The following is a 16894-nucleotide window of genomic DNA, read 5'->3' on the forward strand; positions in this document are numbered from 1 at the left end:
CTAAATGAAATAGCAGAAAGATTTAAAATGAAAATCTCTGAAACAAAAACAAAAGCTATGGCATTGTGTGGAAACACCATTCAAAGAGTCAAAATTATGCTTAACAATAAAATAATGGAACAAGTTATGGAATTCAAATGAAGTGGTATCTCGCTAATCCGAACTAATAAAATCCGTGCTCGTTTGGATTAGCGAATTTTCCCCCCAAAAGACAACTAGTTTTTAAGACAAAAATAATCCGATTTTAATGGTACATCAACTTAATTTTGTAAATAAATGAAGTAACTGATAGAATAATAGACAATAGAGTAGCAGAGTATTTCTTTGTAAAAAAAAAAAAGTCACTGATTTTCTTTTGCTTCTTGGAAACCAAACTTTTTTCGAATGCTTCTTCTCGGAGCTGCATTAGCAATAAAATTTTGTGAAATGGCATATCATTCTGCTTAGCCCATTCTTTCAACTGCCTCTTCATGTTTTACTTTTTTTTCTTTGAGTTCTTTTATCATCTTTTAATTCATTCTGTAGCGTCACATTTATAATTTCAACATCTGATTTGATTTCGAATTCACTTTCGGGTCTACCTGTAATCCATTCCATAACATCTGTTTGTGAAATTTCAACATCTGGATTTATATTTTTAACCAAATTATGCATGTTTAAAAATACTGTACTGTAATAATAATAACATAAATAATAATAGTTAAAATAATTATTAAATAAAAATAATATCACAAAAAATAATAATACATAAAGAAAACTTTTTTTTCTTTCAAACCACAGTTCGGATTACTGGGGGGTTCGGATTAGCGAGATACTACTGTACTTAGGAAATATAATCTCGCAATACAATACTGATTCACAATTGGAAGCTAGACTACAAATTTACAACAGGATGAGTGGCATAGTTGAAAGAAATTTTGGAAAACAAATGACTAAAGAGACTTAAGATTACATAATATGACCTCTAAACCATCTCCCAAATTTGGAAGTGAAACCTGGATGATAAAACAAAGAAACAGATGAAGGTTCCAAGACCTATCTAAGGATAGGTCTTGGAATCTTCCTAGGTCTTAGAACCTAGATAAAAAGAAAAACACAGAAATAAGAGAACGATTAGATACAAAAATTTTAAAAAAACATACGAGAAATAGAGTATACCAGCAAAATTGGCTACAACACATAGAAAGAATGAAGAATAATAAGATTCCTAAATTAGCACTAGAATATAAACCTACAAGAAGAGACACCTAAATTGTTCAGACGACGGCGAATATTACTTTCTTTGCAATAATTTCGATTCCTACATGCTCAGCTAGCCAAACATAAGAACCTTGAATGGCAAAGAAATCGAATAAATACCAAATTGACATAATAGGAGTGACAAACAAAAAAAAAATACAAAAACTGGTGACATCTAGAAAGGCGTCACCAGTTTTTGTCATTTATTTTTATTTATTTTTTTTTTTTTTTGTATTTATTGCTTAGAAAAGCAATAAATACAAAATGTTTTATTCAGGTAATAACAATCAGGAAAAAGGAGTAGCTATGGTGTTCAACACTAAATATGAAACTAATCTTGAATGGCAGGCAATATCAAGTAGTGATGTGGACAAATATCAGAATGAGGAACTGGACAATGAGACTTATTTGTGTTTATGGTCCCACAGAAAGTTCTACTAAGAAGTGGAAGATTTTTAGGCTTTAGAGAAACAACTGACACAATGAAAAAGGAAAAGTTGGACTTTGTTGGAGATCTAAAAGCAGAGTAGGAAATTGTCAGACATAGAAAATATTTTAGGAAAATTTGGACAAAAGAGCAAATCTAATAATGTGCAGGACACTAGAATGTATAAAGGATGTGAATTTGGAAGTGATCATTTCGACTTGATATTTCAGGATAAAATTGAAAAGATGAACATGTAAGAAATTTTTAAAGCGAATAAAAGTTGAGCAGTTCTCATATGTGAACTGTAGACTAAAATACACAATCATTATTCAAGAAAAAATGAAAGAGTTTGAGAACAGGGACCAAACTTTGGAGATTCAGTGCAAACCTTGAAGATAACATTGATTCATTCAGCTAGAGAGGCATGTGATGAGGTTTTGTGCAAGCACAGGAAAATCGGTACAGGAAGTTAAAGAGGCAGTGAAGGAAAAGAAGAAAGCATACCAAAAGCTCCTGGCTAATATCAGCTTGTGCACTTAGAGAATACAGTGAGAAATGTAAGAAAGCTAAACACTGTAAAACTAGTGTCATGAAAAAACAACATAAATAATGAATATCAGGAAGGTGGCAAAATATTCTGGAGACTGTTGAAAAAGCTTAGAAATGGAGGAAACAGTGCAGTAAAAGGAATTAGAGATGAGATAAAGGTAGCACGAAAACTGGAGAAAGATATCCATGATGTATAGAGTAATTACTTTGAAAAATTGCTAAATGAAACAAGCAGTGATAGTACAGTGGTAAAAAACACTCAACAGGTATGCAATCAGGAATACATATCCATACTTGAAGTAGAAAAAGCCATCAAAAGTCTGAAATGTGGAAAGGCAGTAGGAGTAGATGATATTCGACAAGAAATGCTCGAGTATAAAATTCTTAGAGTGGCTGCACTGCATAATTCAGAAGACCTGGACAGAGGGATGAATTCCAGATGATTGAAGCTCTCATAGTACCCATATGTAAAAAGAGATAAAACCGAATGTGAGAATTACAGAGGTATTTCCCTACTGTGTGTTCTGGTAAGATTTATGCAAGTATACTTGAAAAATGTTTGAGGATTGTGGAAGGGTAGCTTGGTGAAGTACAAGCTGGAGTCAGGCCAAAGAGGCTGTCAGGATCAGATTTTCACTTTATGACAAGAGTTGAGAAATACTGGAAATATAACAAAGATATGTATTTAAGTTTTGTATATCTGGAAAAGGCGTATGACAAACTGCCATGAGAAAAGCTGTTTAAATCTCTAGTTGTATGGTGTCGATGGGGCATTATATCAAGCAATACTTAGGTCTTTGAGTTGTAAGTCAGCAGTTAGAATTGAAAGAAGTACAGAAAAGATGGTTGGATGTTTAATCTGTTGTCAGACAAGGATGTACATTATCTCCTCTGTTATTCATCATCTATATGGATCATATGAAGGAAAGCAGTATTAAACCTGATATCAAAATTAGAGATGTTAATGTCAGCTCTACTTTGTTGAGATGATGTTATGCTTTTAAATAAATCTAGTAGAAGTTGGCAAGATTCCCTGACTAAGTTGAATAACTGTTGTAATAAATTTGGTATGAAAGTCAGCAGTAACAGGACAAAGGCAATGAAAATAGGTAGAAATGTTGAAAATATCGATTGCATCATGAATGGAGAACCTATAGAATAAGTAAAACATTTCGGCTGCTTAGGCACAACTTTTAGTGAAGATAGTAAATTAAATATGGAAATAGACAATGAACAAAGGTGGTCTGGTTGGAAGTCAACTGAATAAATTTATATGCAATAAGAGAGAAATTAGTCAAAACACTAAATTAGCTATATGGAAGACAGTGTTCTAACCAATTTTAACGTATGGTTCTGAGAACTGGGTTAGAAACAAATAACTTGACCCAAAGATTAAATGAGAGTCCTGAGAAAGAATAGAGGAATGAACAGAAGGCAATATTGTATTACAAACAAGGATATTAGAAAGAAATAATAAATTTAGTTTGATCCTTTATCCAATTGTAAGCAAATAGAGTTTGCACTTGAAGTATCATCAGAACTGAGGCAACTCGTGGTAAAGGTGGAACAAGCTCTCATCACTCCTTGTCTTAGTATCTCCCATAATGCAAAGCACATCTCCTTGCAGACATGTATCATTATACATGTGAAAGGAGATGTGCTTTGCATTATGGGAAGGGCCACTACCCAGACCGGTTTCGTCAGTGGAAGCCAGACCCAGAGGTGATGATACTAAGGTGGAAGCAATGGTGAGGTCATACATATTTACCTATACGAGTTGCCAAACGGTGTCTCACCTTATTATTAAATTACTCTGGATTTAGAGAAAGATGTTGGAAGATTTTTCTCCACCTGGTTAAACTATAATATATTTAGTTTAATCCTTTATCTACGAGTTGCCTCAGTCCTGAAGATACTTCAGGTGCAAAATTTGTTTGCTTACACTTGGATAAAGGATTAAACTAAATTTATTATAGTCTAACCAAGTGAGAAAAAACTTCCAACATCTTTCTCTAAATCCAGACTAATTGAATAATAAGGTCAGACACCTTTTGGCAACTCGTATAGGTAAATATGACTTTTCCATTGCTTCCACCTTAGTATCACCTCTCTGGGTCAGGCTCCAACTGACGACACTTCAATAAAGGTTGGAACCAGTCTGTGTAGTGTGCTTTCCCTTAATTCATAACATTATACATGTCTGCAAGGAGATATGCTTTGCATTATGGGAAATACTAAGACAAGTAGTGATGAGAGCTTGATCCACCTTTACCATGAGTTGCCTTAGTCCTGAAAATACTTCAGGTGCAAACTTTGTTTGCTTACACTTGGATAAAGGATTAAACTAAATTTATTATAGTCTAACCAAGTAGGGGGAAACTTCCAATCTTGACATTGTTACAAGAATGTGTTAGTGGAGCTAATCTCAGGTGGTATGGTGATTTAAAGAAAAGAATTGGAGAGGAAAGTTTAGCAAAACAATTATTCACCTCCAGGTTTGAGGAAAAAGACCCAAAGGGAGATCAAGCTATAGGTGGATTGATAAAAAGTACCTTAGAAGGCAGAAGTATAAGATCTGATAATGTTGAAATCTTGACAGATAACAGATTGATTTGAGGAAAAGTGTTGATAGGATGAAGTAATGATAAGTTTTTCATGTAGCACTATCATGTCATATGTCGTATATGATGATATATGTCAGGAATTTGATGATGAATAATTTATAAATTTATGTAATTTTTTTTATTATATATTTCTTTATTTTGATGTTAGTACGGTTATTGTTTGGATGATTTTTAATTATTTTATAATTTATGATTACTATACTATTTTAATAATTAAATGAGTTGTTTTATGTTATTAATTGATAATTATTTTGATTTCAATGAATTCTTAGTAGAGGAAGATTTGAACTATGGATGATGGTTCAAATCTTAAACATGGATTCTTTGACTGCCCTATAATTTATAGGCCACTACTCTGTATATGGCATTTCAGTTTCATTCAGCATAATTTTCATGAAAAAGTATTTTTGTACTACCTTAATGGTACAGTGGTGCATCGCAATTCAACAGTTGAATTTCGCGGGCCAGTGCATGGAATTGTGCGATGTTGTTTGTCATTTCTTGTTGGGCTATTTTGGCGTTTGCTTGTGTTGTTTGTGCTAATTTTCAAATTGCATTTTTCAGGAAGTAAAAATTTTGTGCATCTGCAGTTATTATTTTTTTGAGCTAACTTTAAGAATGTGTCCAAAGAGAAGTGAACAGAGGAATAATTCAGGAAAGAAGCACACTTGGTTGAGCATAGAGAAGAAGAAAGAAATTGTAGATAAAGTGTAGAAAGGCAGAAAAATTACAGATGTGGCTCAAGAGTATGGCATTCCTAGGTCAACTGTGGCAACTTTTTGGCAACGGAGAAGATTATGGGTTCAATGAAGATTTCTGACGAGAATAGATCTTCAATTAGATATTCAATCAATGAAGGAATGGAAAAGCTGCTTATCACCTGAATTAGAGAAAGATAGACAGATGAAGGGAGATCCAGTAACTCAGGCAATGATCTATTCCTCAGATCAAACTGAGGAATTCAAAACAAGTCAAGGCTGGTTTCACAGATTCCAAGGTAGAACAGGCATCCATATTGTTCTCAGACAGGGGGAGGCTACTACAGCAAATTTTTAACGGGGATGAAACTGGGTTATTTTGGAAGCGCTTGCCAAATCGAACTTGCATCATGCAAGAAGAAGTGAAACTCCCAGGACAAGCCTATGAAAGATAGACTTACCTTGTTATTGGCAGCAAATGCAAGCAGAGACTTGAAACTAAAGCCACTTCTGGTCTACCACTCAGAAAATCCAGCTCAGCCAACCAATATAACAGCTCAGCCAACCAATCCGAAAAAGTTAAAAACATCATTCAGTTTGTTATCTAGTGGAGTATAGCTTGGCTAAATTAGTAAAAATTCATTCGCGCTGGTGAATCGCTAGTACACTACCAGATGTTGAGGTTTTCAACAGACGAAATAGTACTTGCATGTATACGTATTTGCCTAAATTGCAATCCTCATTCAGATCCACATTTAAGGATGAGAAAAACTATTCTCAGCAGTGAAAAAAGTCAACTTCTTAATATATATTTTTGCATACAGTTTACATTACACATATTCGTGACCTAAAAGTAGTAGAAGGAGCCGAATATATATCCCTCACATCTCTAAGGAATGAGATGCAGATCAGTGTTCGAGACTTCATCTATACCATATATATTCGTTTTCTCCAAGCTCTTGATTGCGAGTTTGTGATTCTGTAAGGGAACCTATCCTTTGATGGTTGGAATTATCAAAGCATTCAATTCAGGGCCTTGATTTCGAAGCAAATGAACCTGTTCTCTTGTTTTGATGAAAGCAGTTGTCATTTAAATATGCTAATATCTTTAGCTATGCACAGTTCCATGTTGGGAATTTCAGTTATTACCTACTGATGTGTATACACATCAGATCTCTATTCTCCTTGGTACGTGTGGGAAGGGTTGCTGGCATGAATGTAGCTTCTCGCCATGCCAGTTAAAAAGTATCAAAAAATGTGCAAGATGCTAAAATGCTAGAAGAGAAAGAGAGAGCAGTTATAAGATATGTTTCAGAATAAGAGACGTTATTGTCGAGCATACGCTTAACAATCAAATCTTTCCATTAATGTTGACACTATTTCCCCACTCCTCCACAGTACTATGTCCATTAGTCACGATAAATATGAGCAGAGACAGTTACAGTATAGGCTAAGGTCAGTCTGAGTTGAATCAGAACCTGGTAGTGAATAAATGATAATCATAAACCCATTAGGAGTGGGGAGAGAGCTAAAGTTTCCAGAGTGGTGTCAAGGTGTTGAAAAGGGATACCAAATTCGTCATCAGTTCTATCTTTAAGAAATAGGAAAATTACTTAAAGTGAAGGTCTGCACTGTTCTTTAAATTCCTCCTGTAAGGGAAACGTTTCAACGTGAAAACTTTGATATTTTGGCTTAATCCTGGGCAGATCTATTGTATGAATTTCCATGGTCTTTTTGTTATGTAATTTGAGGGTTTAGTTTTATCTGGCTTGTGTTTGCCATTGGATGTTGCAAAATACCGATGGATAGTGTCCGTCCCTTTCTCTGGCAAATTTTAATATATAATTTGATATATTTTATCATTTGTTGCTTTTACTTTTAATTCAGTGGAAACAAACATACCCAATTTTTCTGTGGAGGTGTCTGAAGGGTTTTCTTCATGGTGCTTTAGCCATGAGGTTTTTTACAAGTGGGATCGTTTTGGGAGTGTGACTGCAATAGCGTGGGTGATAACAGCCGTTCCAAAGAATACTTTCAATCGTAACGTTGAGTTGTGCTGAAATCATGATATAGTGAAATATTCTGTTTGCTCTACAGTTTCCTTTTCACTTTTGGAGTGTCCATGAGAAGGCTGGTTGGTTTCAGTTGATGCAATTTTATTTATTTTATATAATTTAAAATGTATTAATTATTTAAAATCTCATGAGCACAGTTTATTATCATGCTGATTGCTATCGCCTTATGGGGACGATGGTAGAGCCACGACAGTCAGTTTGGACCTGCCCAAATTTATATCTTGATGGATTAAGTTGAAGAGCCTAACAGGACAGTGGGGATATCATGCTCTTATCTATCAGATTTAAGGGCGATAGTTCTGTTTGAAATTACATTACTAGCCCTACATATCACGATGCACCTCATATCTGTTACTCCTTGATCCTTTAGCCTTTGAACATATTTGTCATTTTGCACATCGAGAATATTTCGTTTTGATATAACTCCTCTAGAATTATTGAGTGTTTTTGTGGTGATACTGTAACGTGTTTTTTATTCTTACGGCTGTTACTCGTCCTTATCTGAGTGTTTGAGATGTGATGTTATCACGAGAATATCACCAGAATGTGATTGTAAATTGTGGAAGATCCTGCCAACCTTTCTGAACTTTATTGGACAAATAAATGTAACATTTTTCTTATTTGATCTTTTCACCTGTAGCATGGATTATATACGTCAGACTATTGTTTCTTATTTCTATTATCAGATGATATATCTATACCATCTGTACTTAGTTTGGGCCTTGTGAAGGAGATGAAAAATTTGAGAATGCAGAATTCATGCTCAAAGGGATTTTTAGTTCTTTGCCAAGAAATATAATGCCACAAATCCTCTGAACACTACACCAGCAATGCATCAAGACAACCCTTCCCCAAGACCATGGAAAAGATACATTTTTCATTGCCTGCATGAGCAACAATGTTGACCCTTGTAGGTGAGCCCACTAGCCAATTGAGTAATTGCTGAACTATCCAAGCCTTCCTCTGTTGCCAAAGCAGTGCAACATTACTAGGATCCCCTTCAAGGTTACCACAGGTTGCACTACATGGTAGGAGATTTGATACTACTGATAATGATCTGAAGAATAGAAAAGTAAAATAGATTCAAAAGTAAAGCAAATACTATGGGAAGAAAAGTACAAAAAGAAAGGATGAAAAGCAACTAGCACCATCACTAGGAGATTCTCTTCTATCACGAACAGCCACTCCACATGGAGAAAACGGGAAGTTGACTTTGAGATGAACCAATCTTTTTCTATAGTTGTTCCTATCCATTTGATTATCCATAGTGATAGAAAAGACATAATGAAAACAGCATCTAGGAGTGTGATTGGGAAAAATAGGTGGAGTAATCTGTTTACAAACAGCTCTTCCTTATAAAATTGAGCATTTTTAGGTAGATTTTAGTGCCCCACAACCAATTGTGAGATCAATATTCAAACATCTGGAAGATTTGGTGTTTATAAAGTGTTACAAGTTGACCTAAAGATAAACATGGAAAAATTCATTAATCTTTTTTAATACCCGTGGGAGTAAACAAGACCATGTAACCCCAAATAACTTTGGAAACTGTGGGACAGCCAATCACACAGCTGGTCCAAGACTTTCAGTGATTTTAAACAGCATCAAGTGAAGAAAGTACATGAGCTATAAACTGTTGCCATCTTGCGGCCACTGGTTAAAAAAACCGAGTTTCTAGCATGAAAACCCTACTTGCGCATGCAGGGTCCGTTCGAAAAACGGGTTAGAAAAACGACCTCTCTTCAGGCGGCCTAGCACTAGGGATTGAAACGCCATTGCCAGTAGGTTACAGAGGCCTGGGAAATATTGTTTCAAAGCAAAGAAAATGCCAGTCATTTTGGGAACTAATATGCCATGGATGTAACATGTTTATGTCATTATAAGTTAGATTAAATCCCATAAAATGTATGCTGATCTTGACTGTAAATCGAAGCATTTTGAAAACTAAGCAGTCTCTTCTGATAAGACAGGACTGCATTTTGAGAGAATTCAAATTCACTAGATGGTCTTCAGCCTACGATTAAGATGATTATGGAAGATCTTTAAGTTTGAATCAAAGTTGGCAAACTGGAAGGTTTGTCGAATGAAGAAGGTACATGGAGTGTGTTGCAAGTTAACCTATGAATACAATGGAATCTGGGAGGAGATTATATAAAAAGAAGAGTGCATGAGAAAGTACAGAGCATTGAGGTACTCTAGCCTTTATGGAGAAATCTGATGAAACTAATCACCATAACATGCAATAAGCAACCAGAGAGGAAGATGGCAATCCTTTGATGATAGGGGGATTCTAAGGTGTAAGCTTAATGAGAAGGCCCTATTACCAGACGATCAAATGTCTGAAATATCAAAGAGATGATAAATAAAATCATGTAGAAAAAAATTCTTGACAAAGTGGAAACAATATGAGCCTCAAATTCATTTTCTGCATCTTCATTTCACATGCAGCCTAAATAAATTTAGATCTGTAAGTAAATGGTTTAAGAAATATTCTATTGGAAAATTGCAAGCAAGGAAGAAAGGTATCAAAGCGGATTAAACCCAAATATAGCAAATTAATACTGATTGTTAGAAAGAAAACCTAAGAAAGATTAGAATTTGCTTTGTTAGAGCACAGTTAAGAGCCTGTGTAGCTCAGTAGAAGTGGCGTTTGCACTCTACGGCGCTTGACCGCAAAGAAAGGATTTGGTGGTTCAATTCTAGTCACTGACTAGAGGAAATTTTTCTAAGCCTTTTTTCGACCGGTTCCCGAGTTAGTCGATCTCTGTCACGGGCTAGCGGGTTTTTTCTCCCGGAAACTCGGGTTTTTCGTCCCGTAAACTCAAGAAAATCGACCGTCGATCCCACACTATTTTCAGACATTAAAAATATTGTGTTAGGGTTAGGGACCACGAGATGGAGGCACTAGCTTGCCGCCTTCTTCATTGCATACCAATGAATCAGTGATAGCCTTGGGCAAGCTATCTCTCTGATTGGCTACCAGTGGAGATTGAACTGCCCACTCAGTCTCCAAACGTTAGATATGGTAAACGGCTTCGCCTACTCCCTATACGGGAACATAGGCGTTAGCTGATTTTTTTTAAGCACAGTTAAGAAATTACAAGAAAAGAATATGGCTCTTCCTTAAGAAGAAATTACACTTTTCACCAATGAGGTCCCTTAAGATTTTTTGGTACAAGACCACTGCTCTGCTTATTGGAGGCTCGAAATGCTTTAAAAACAACAGTTTCTATTATCATAATTCACATATTATTCATCGATATTAATATGTCGATAATAGATTTATAACACTCTGAAGGTGGAATTCGCAATAAATAATTTTAAACAAAAGTTGGCTTTGTGTTGTGCTACATTTTCTTATAAAATAAATCAGCTAATGCTTCTAATTCCCTTATAGGGAGCAGGCGAGGCCTTTTAACCCTATGTAGCTTTTAGAGACTGAGTGAGCAATTCAATCTCCACTTGGTAGTCAATCAGAAACAGCTGACACACGAGTATCAATAATTATATGACAATCGACGAAGAGATGGACAAACAAGTGCTGCCATCTTGTGGTACCTAACCTTAACAAGATGGGTTATGCTCTGAAATAGCGTGGGTTTGCGGTCGATTTTCTTGAGTTTAAGGGACGCAAATCTCGAGTTTCTGGGAAAATAAAACCCGCTTGCCCATGCCAGAGATCGATTACTGTCGAAGAAAAGCTTACAAATTCCTCCAGGTGGCCACTAGACTTGAACTTAGTCTGTCTTTGGTTCGGCCACTTCCACTGAGCTACACAGATTTTCTTACATTTAATAAACAATTTTTACACCAAAGAGTTCTATATAGTGTATTTTTCTTCAAATTATTATAGTGCTGAATGCATTCTGACACTGTTAACGGTTTTTAATAAATCGAAATATATTAGAAATTAACACTATAAAGTAGCTGAAAGTATTATCTCAAAAAACGCGGTTTTCTAAGTTTGATTCTAGTCGCCAACTGATGGAACTTCTTCGAGTGGTTCTCGAGTTAGTCGTTGTCTGGAACAGGTGGGTGTGGTTTATTCTCTGGAAACTGGCTTTTAATCCCACACCTCAAGAAAGTCGATAATAGAATTCGCACTATTTCAGATAATAATATATACTGTTCTAGTTAGGGAGTACAAGTTGGCAGCTGCCTATATTACTCTCTTTCCCGGAAGCCAATTAAAAATGCTGTTTGGCCCAGACCAAAAGTTGGTCTGGGCTAAACAGCAGCAGCACCTACTCCCTTTGGGTAATGAAAGGCATGCCGAATTTATTTATTTGATTTTTTATGGTGCTAGACATAGATTCAACTGATTCATATTCTTCTGGATGATATCAATGTCAAAAAATTGACCAACATATAATTTTAAGTGAATTCCTCGCATGAAAAGTTATAAACCTAAAGGTTTTGTAAACCTCTAGGGCTTTTGCAGTGCAATTGGGGTAAGATTTTTTTCTGTTTTTTAAATTCACTATATATATATATATATATATCGTATTTTTATTTATTTTTGCATAGTCCAGAATCCTTCTCTAGAGACCAAATGTGAAATTTTGTCAAACCACTTCAGGACCCAAATAAGCAGGGTAGTTGTCTGAGAAGTTATCTCAAGTGATGAAAATCATCTCCCTCCCGCCTAAAGATAGGTACTCGGTGGGCAGCAGGCCTCCATCCTTGGCGTGCAACAGTAGGTAAGCACATGGCTATAGATACTTTTTATGACATCGGAGAAAATACAGAAGACATCTGCTGCCGTGTCGCGATCCTGAACGCTAATACTCATATTATTATTGTCCATAATAGTGTACGCTGCGATGTGACCCCTAACGCTATAGGTACATTGATATCTGCTTCCATTGTGTACAGAGGGCTTCACGAAAGTGATCTGTATGCTGGATTACCCAGTAGTCTGCATGCCCCTCTCCCCTGCCAGAGGAGAGAACGTTTCACATGGACTAGATTTCATATCAACTGGATCAAAGATCAGTGGGGGTGAGTACTTTTACTGACGAGTCCTGATTTCTGCTACAAGCAATTACAGTCATGCTCTGATCTGGAGAGACCCAAGGACACGTTCTCATCTCTCTAATATCAGCGAGAGGCACCCTTATGGTGGAAGTAGTCTAATGGTTTCGGGAGGTATTGTGTTCTGTGGACGCACCGGTCAGTATGTGCTTCCTAGTCGTACCACGAATGCTCCAACTTATAGAGACGAAGTCCTCAACTCCTATGTTCGTCAGTGTTCGGTTTGCCATACGGGAGACATTTGTCTTACCATACGATGATGCTTATCCGGTGGTTCCTATCTGGTGGTACGCATACTCCCCCCCCCCCCTGGGGGTACTTGCTGGGCCGTTCAGGAGTACACGAAAAATAATGGTGGAAAAACAACTATTTTCCACTATTTTACATTAAGATAGGCACTGAAGAAAAGTGTCAGTATTTAAAAACAAAGGGTACAATTTATAGAAAAGGATTTAAAAGGGGTACACAAGTGGAAAAAGGTTGGGAACCACTGTGCTAAAATACTGCTTCCACATATGAAGTGGTGCAGTGAAAGCCTGCCTTAAAAAGCTGAATGCTGTCCAGAAGAGGGCAATTTGCTTAATAGACGTCCAACCGTTCATAAACTATATCCAGTAGCTTCCTGGATATGTCCAACTAAATGACTCTACTACTGTGATCATCCGTAAACATCATATATAGTTCGGCTTCAGATTATGTCACCAACGCTCCATCCTTTTCTTTTATCCCATTTATTTATTTTTTTTTTTTTTGGACACAACTGGAAGCATGTAATGCTCTGTTCATTCGAAGTTGCTTATCAAAACGGGAAAGTGACCTTCCAGACTTCAGAAGGACATGATTGAAAGGTGGAAGTGTCAGGGAAACCGAATACTGTTGGCTGTTCATAATTATTATAGGTGAAGTGGAAAACAGTAGTAGATGGGTCAATGATGGGTTTACACCACACCGATGCTAATGAAGTTCGGCTCACCTTGTGCAAGCCCATGGAAAAACCTGGAATGACTGATCACAAAATGGCTAATCAATGGACAACGGCCGTGTTTCCCAAACCACTTTTATTATTATTATTATTATTATTATTATTATTTATATGGGTACTCCATGGTGTCAAAAGACTCATCGCGTGAGACCCACTCTATCCAACACAATACCTGTCATACATCTCCTTAAACCTATTCATTGTTGGGACGCCCTCAACCATCTCTGGTAATCCATTCCACTCATTCACCATTGTCTAGTTCAACTCATTCTTCTCCATATGGGTCTCCCAAGTGGGCTCTCCGCCCAGATTGTCATGTTTGCGTCTAATCATCGATGACTGTGTTGCGAAAGGAATCAACCAGATGCAAATTCTACAAAAAGAGGCAGAAAGCGAAAGCCTTATGGTATGGAGAATTTTCCTATGAATTTCTGGAGTCTAGCTACCTGTAGACTGTATTACGTTATTATTATTATTATTATTATTATGATTATTAGACACCTCCAAAGTGTCTAAGATTTGATCATTGGAGGGCACTTTACTCCACTGCACACATCTCGCGTCTCCTCCACTTAATTCTCCAACTACGCACAACATCAACTATTGCCCACCACCAACATTAGTATTTTTTTGTCTGTACATTGCGTGTGTTCTCATGACCAATTTGCCTGTATGTAAGAAAAGGTCATATTGTAAGCGGATTGACGGATTCTCTGCAGATGAGAATTAATTACAGTTGTGCTCAATTAGGGGTAGGGGAAGTTGTGGAAAATGCATCTGCAGGTTATTCAAATAGTATGAAACTGATAACAACCACACTCGCTTCCTCCCGGAATTGTAACACCAAAGATACAATTTAAAGTTTTAGAAAAGTTTTAGAAACAGGTACAAAAAGGACGATACTATTAGGTTAGAAAGATTTTTTCGAATCCTGTTTAGGATGTGAAGAATCTTTTAAAAGGCTTTTCCCAATTATTGATGAATTAGACAGGCTCATAAAGCAATGGAAGTATTTTTGACTCCTGGAAACGGGTTTTTCATGCCACAAAACAAGCCCTGAAATTGTGTACAAATGACACGTAAAGTATATATTGCAGACAGGATTAATCGATGTTAGCACATTATCAAACACAGTTTTACTTTTTAGATACGTTTTACTTAATTCGTTTTTAAAGAATTATTGTTCGATATAGAGAAATAGAAAGAAAAAACGAAACATTATTATCATTCAAACTCAGTCGGTGAAAACGGAATTATCACAAAAAAAAAAAAAAAATCAGCTAACTCCTTTTCATTCCCGTATACGGGAGTAGGCGAGGCCATTTAGCCCTATCTGACTTTTGGAGACTGAGTGGGCAGTTCAATCTCCACTGGTACCCAATCAGAGACAGATGGCCCAAGGCTATCACTAATTAAGCGGTATGCAGTGAAGAGAGACTGCTCAAATGTGCCGCCATTTCGTGGTCCCTAACCCTAACACAATATATTTAATGTCTGAAATAATGTGGGTTCTACGGTCGATTTTCTTGAGTTTACAGGACGAAAAACCCGAGTTTCCGGGAGGAAAAACCTGCTTGCCCGTGCCAGAGATCGACTAACTCGGGAACCGGTCGAAAAAAGGCTTAGAAAAATTTCCTCTAGTCGCCGACTAGACTCGAAACCAAGTCTTCCTTCGTGCGGCCCAGCGCGGCGGTGTGTAAACGCCACATCCGCTGAGCTACACAGGCTCTTCACAATAGTAATAATAATAAAAAAGTTTTGGAAGAAATTGAACCAATGGTCAAGTTTAATGATAGAAACTACTATTTAACAGCATATCATTCGACTACTTTGACATCAGCAAAATCACTTATAATTGCCTTTATAATACCTGTTATATTAATCGCATTGAAAATTTTGATTGCTACGTGATTCAAAGGACTTTATGAATTGCAAGAGTGGTAGTACTTTAGGTACTACCACTTTTCCAGGAGTGTTTCGAACGTTATAATGCGGCTTAATAATAAATTGATCACTTTTGATTCGTATAGTGGTCGTTCCTAATTTTATCACAACCAATGGGTTTAAATAAATCAAGCGCTTGTGTGTATTCCTATAGAAATAGTATTTGTGCCCACAGTGAAAGGCTAACCAAAGAAAGACCATTATGGGTTCGATTTCCATTGCCGATTACAGGAACTTTTCTAAACCTTTCTTTATCTAGTTCAGAAGTATGGAAAGTAGGGTTTTCTCTACCGGAAACTTGGATTTCTTTAACCCTCGTAAAAAAACGACCTTGGACTTCATATATTTTAGACAGAGGCTCGCGAGATGATAGCGATTTTCACCGTATTCTTCCTCGCTTTTTCTCCTCCCTAAAAAGCCTTGAATCATCTTGGATCGTTTATAGTGAAGTTCTGAAATATGGAAACTGACTGCCAATCTGTCTTCAAAAAGTTAATATAGGCTAAAAGTTTTGCCTACCTCCTTTCAGGGATAAAAGGCATTAGCAGATTTATTTTATTTTATATTCTTAAACACCACATTTAATTAAATTCCACCTTGATGATAAAGATTCGTTTTGACAAATTTTGCTCATAAAAAAGCTGATTGAAATAAAAAGTGAACTGCATGTATATCTATTTGTGTCATAACCAACCTCTTACTAATTTCCAGACGACTGTGGAGAGGTTAATACAAAATATACACTTTCCAAATGCTTTGTCCCTTGTGTTCCTCTAGAAATGGTCATTAATTGGAATGGCTCGACAATTTTGTAAGGATACGTATTTCAAAAAATTGAGTAAAATCTGTCCAGTCAGAACCTCTGAATAAATTGGGTACAGGCTGAGAAAACAACTGCTATAGGTGCTACTTAATATACATTTTGTTGACATACAACCAAATATAACGTCAATCTTTTTAAGTGCCTAACTCACCTGCAACTACTGATATTACATAATAAATTTATTTAAATCTTAAAAAAAAAAAAAAAGCGTAACTTCAGTGGGATTTCTAATTGCCTTAATGTGTCTAGCTGCATTGACGATGCGACTTTTAATGTTGATGTGAAACACGTGATATAATATAACGGTTCATTCGGTAAGTTGGAAACAATATTTACTTTTTTTGGAAAGTCATTGCTCAGAAAGCTTCTGCGCATGTGTGACACCAAATCCTGTGATCTCAGCGCGTGTATGTGGTCTTGATGGTGGTGGAAGTTTCAGGTAGCCATCACAAAAGGCACATTTTTCTCTATGTCCATTCTGGCAATGTCAGACATGCTT

The sequence above is a fragment of the Typopeltis vanoorti genome, chromosome 24 (assembly GCF_054136105.1).
Source record: "Typopeltis vanoorti isolate ZY-2024b chromosome 24, IOZ_Tvanoo_1.0, whole genome shotgun sequence".
Taxonomy (NCBI): Eukaryota; Metazoa; Arthropoda; class Arachnida; order Uropygi; family Thelyphonidae; genus Typopeltis; species Typopeltis vanoorti.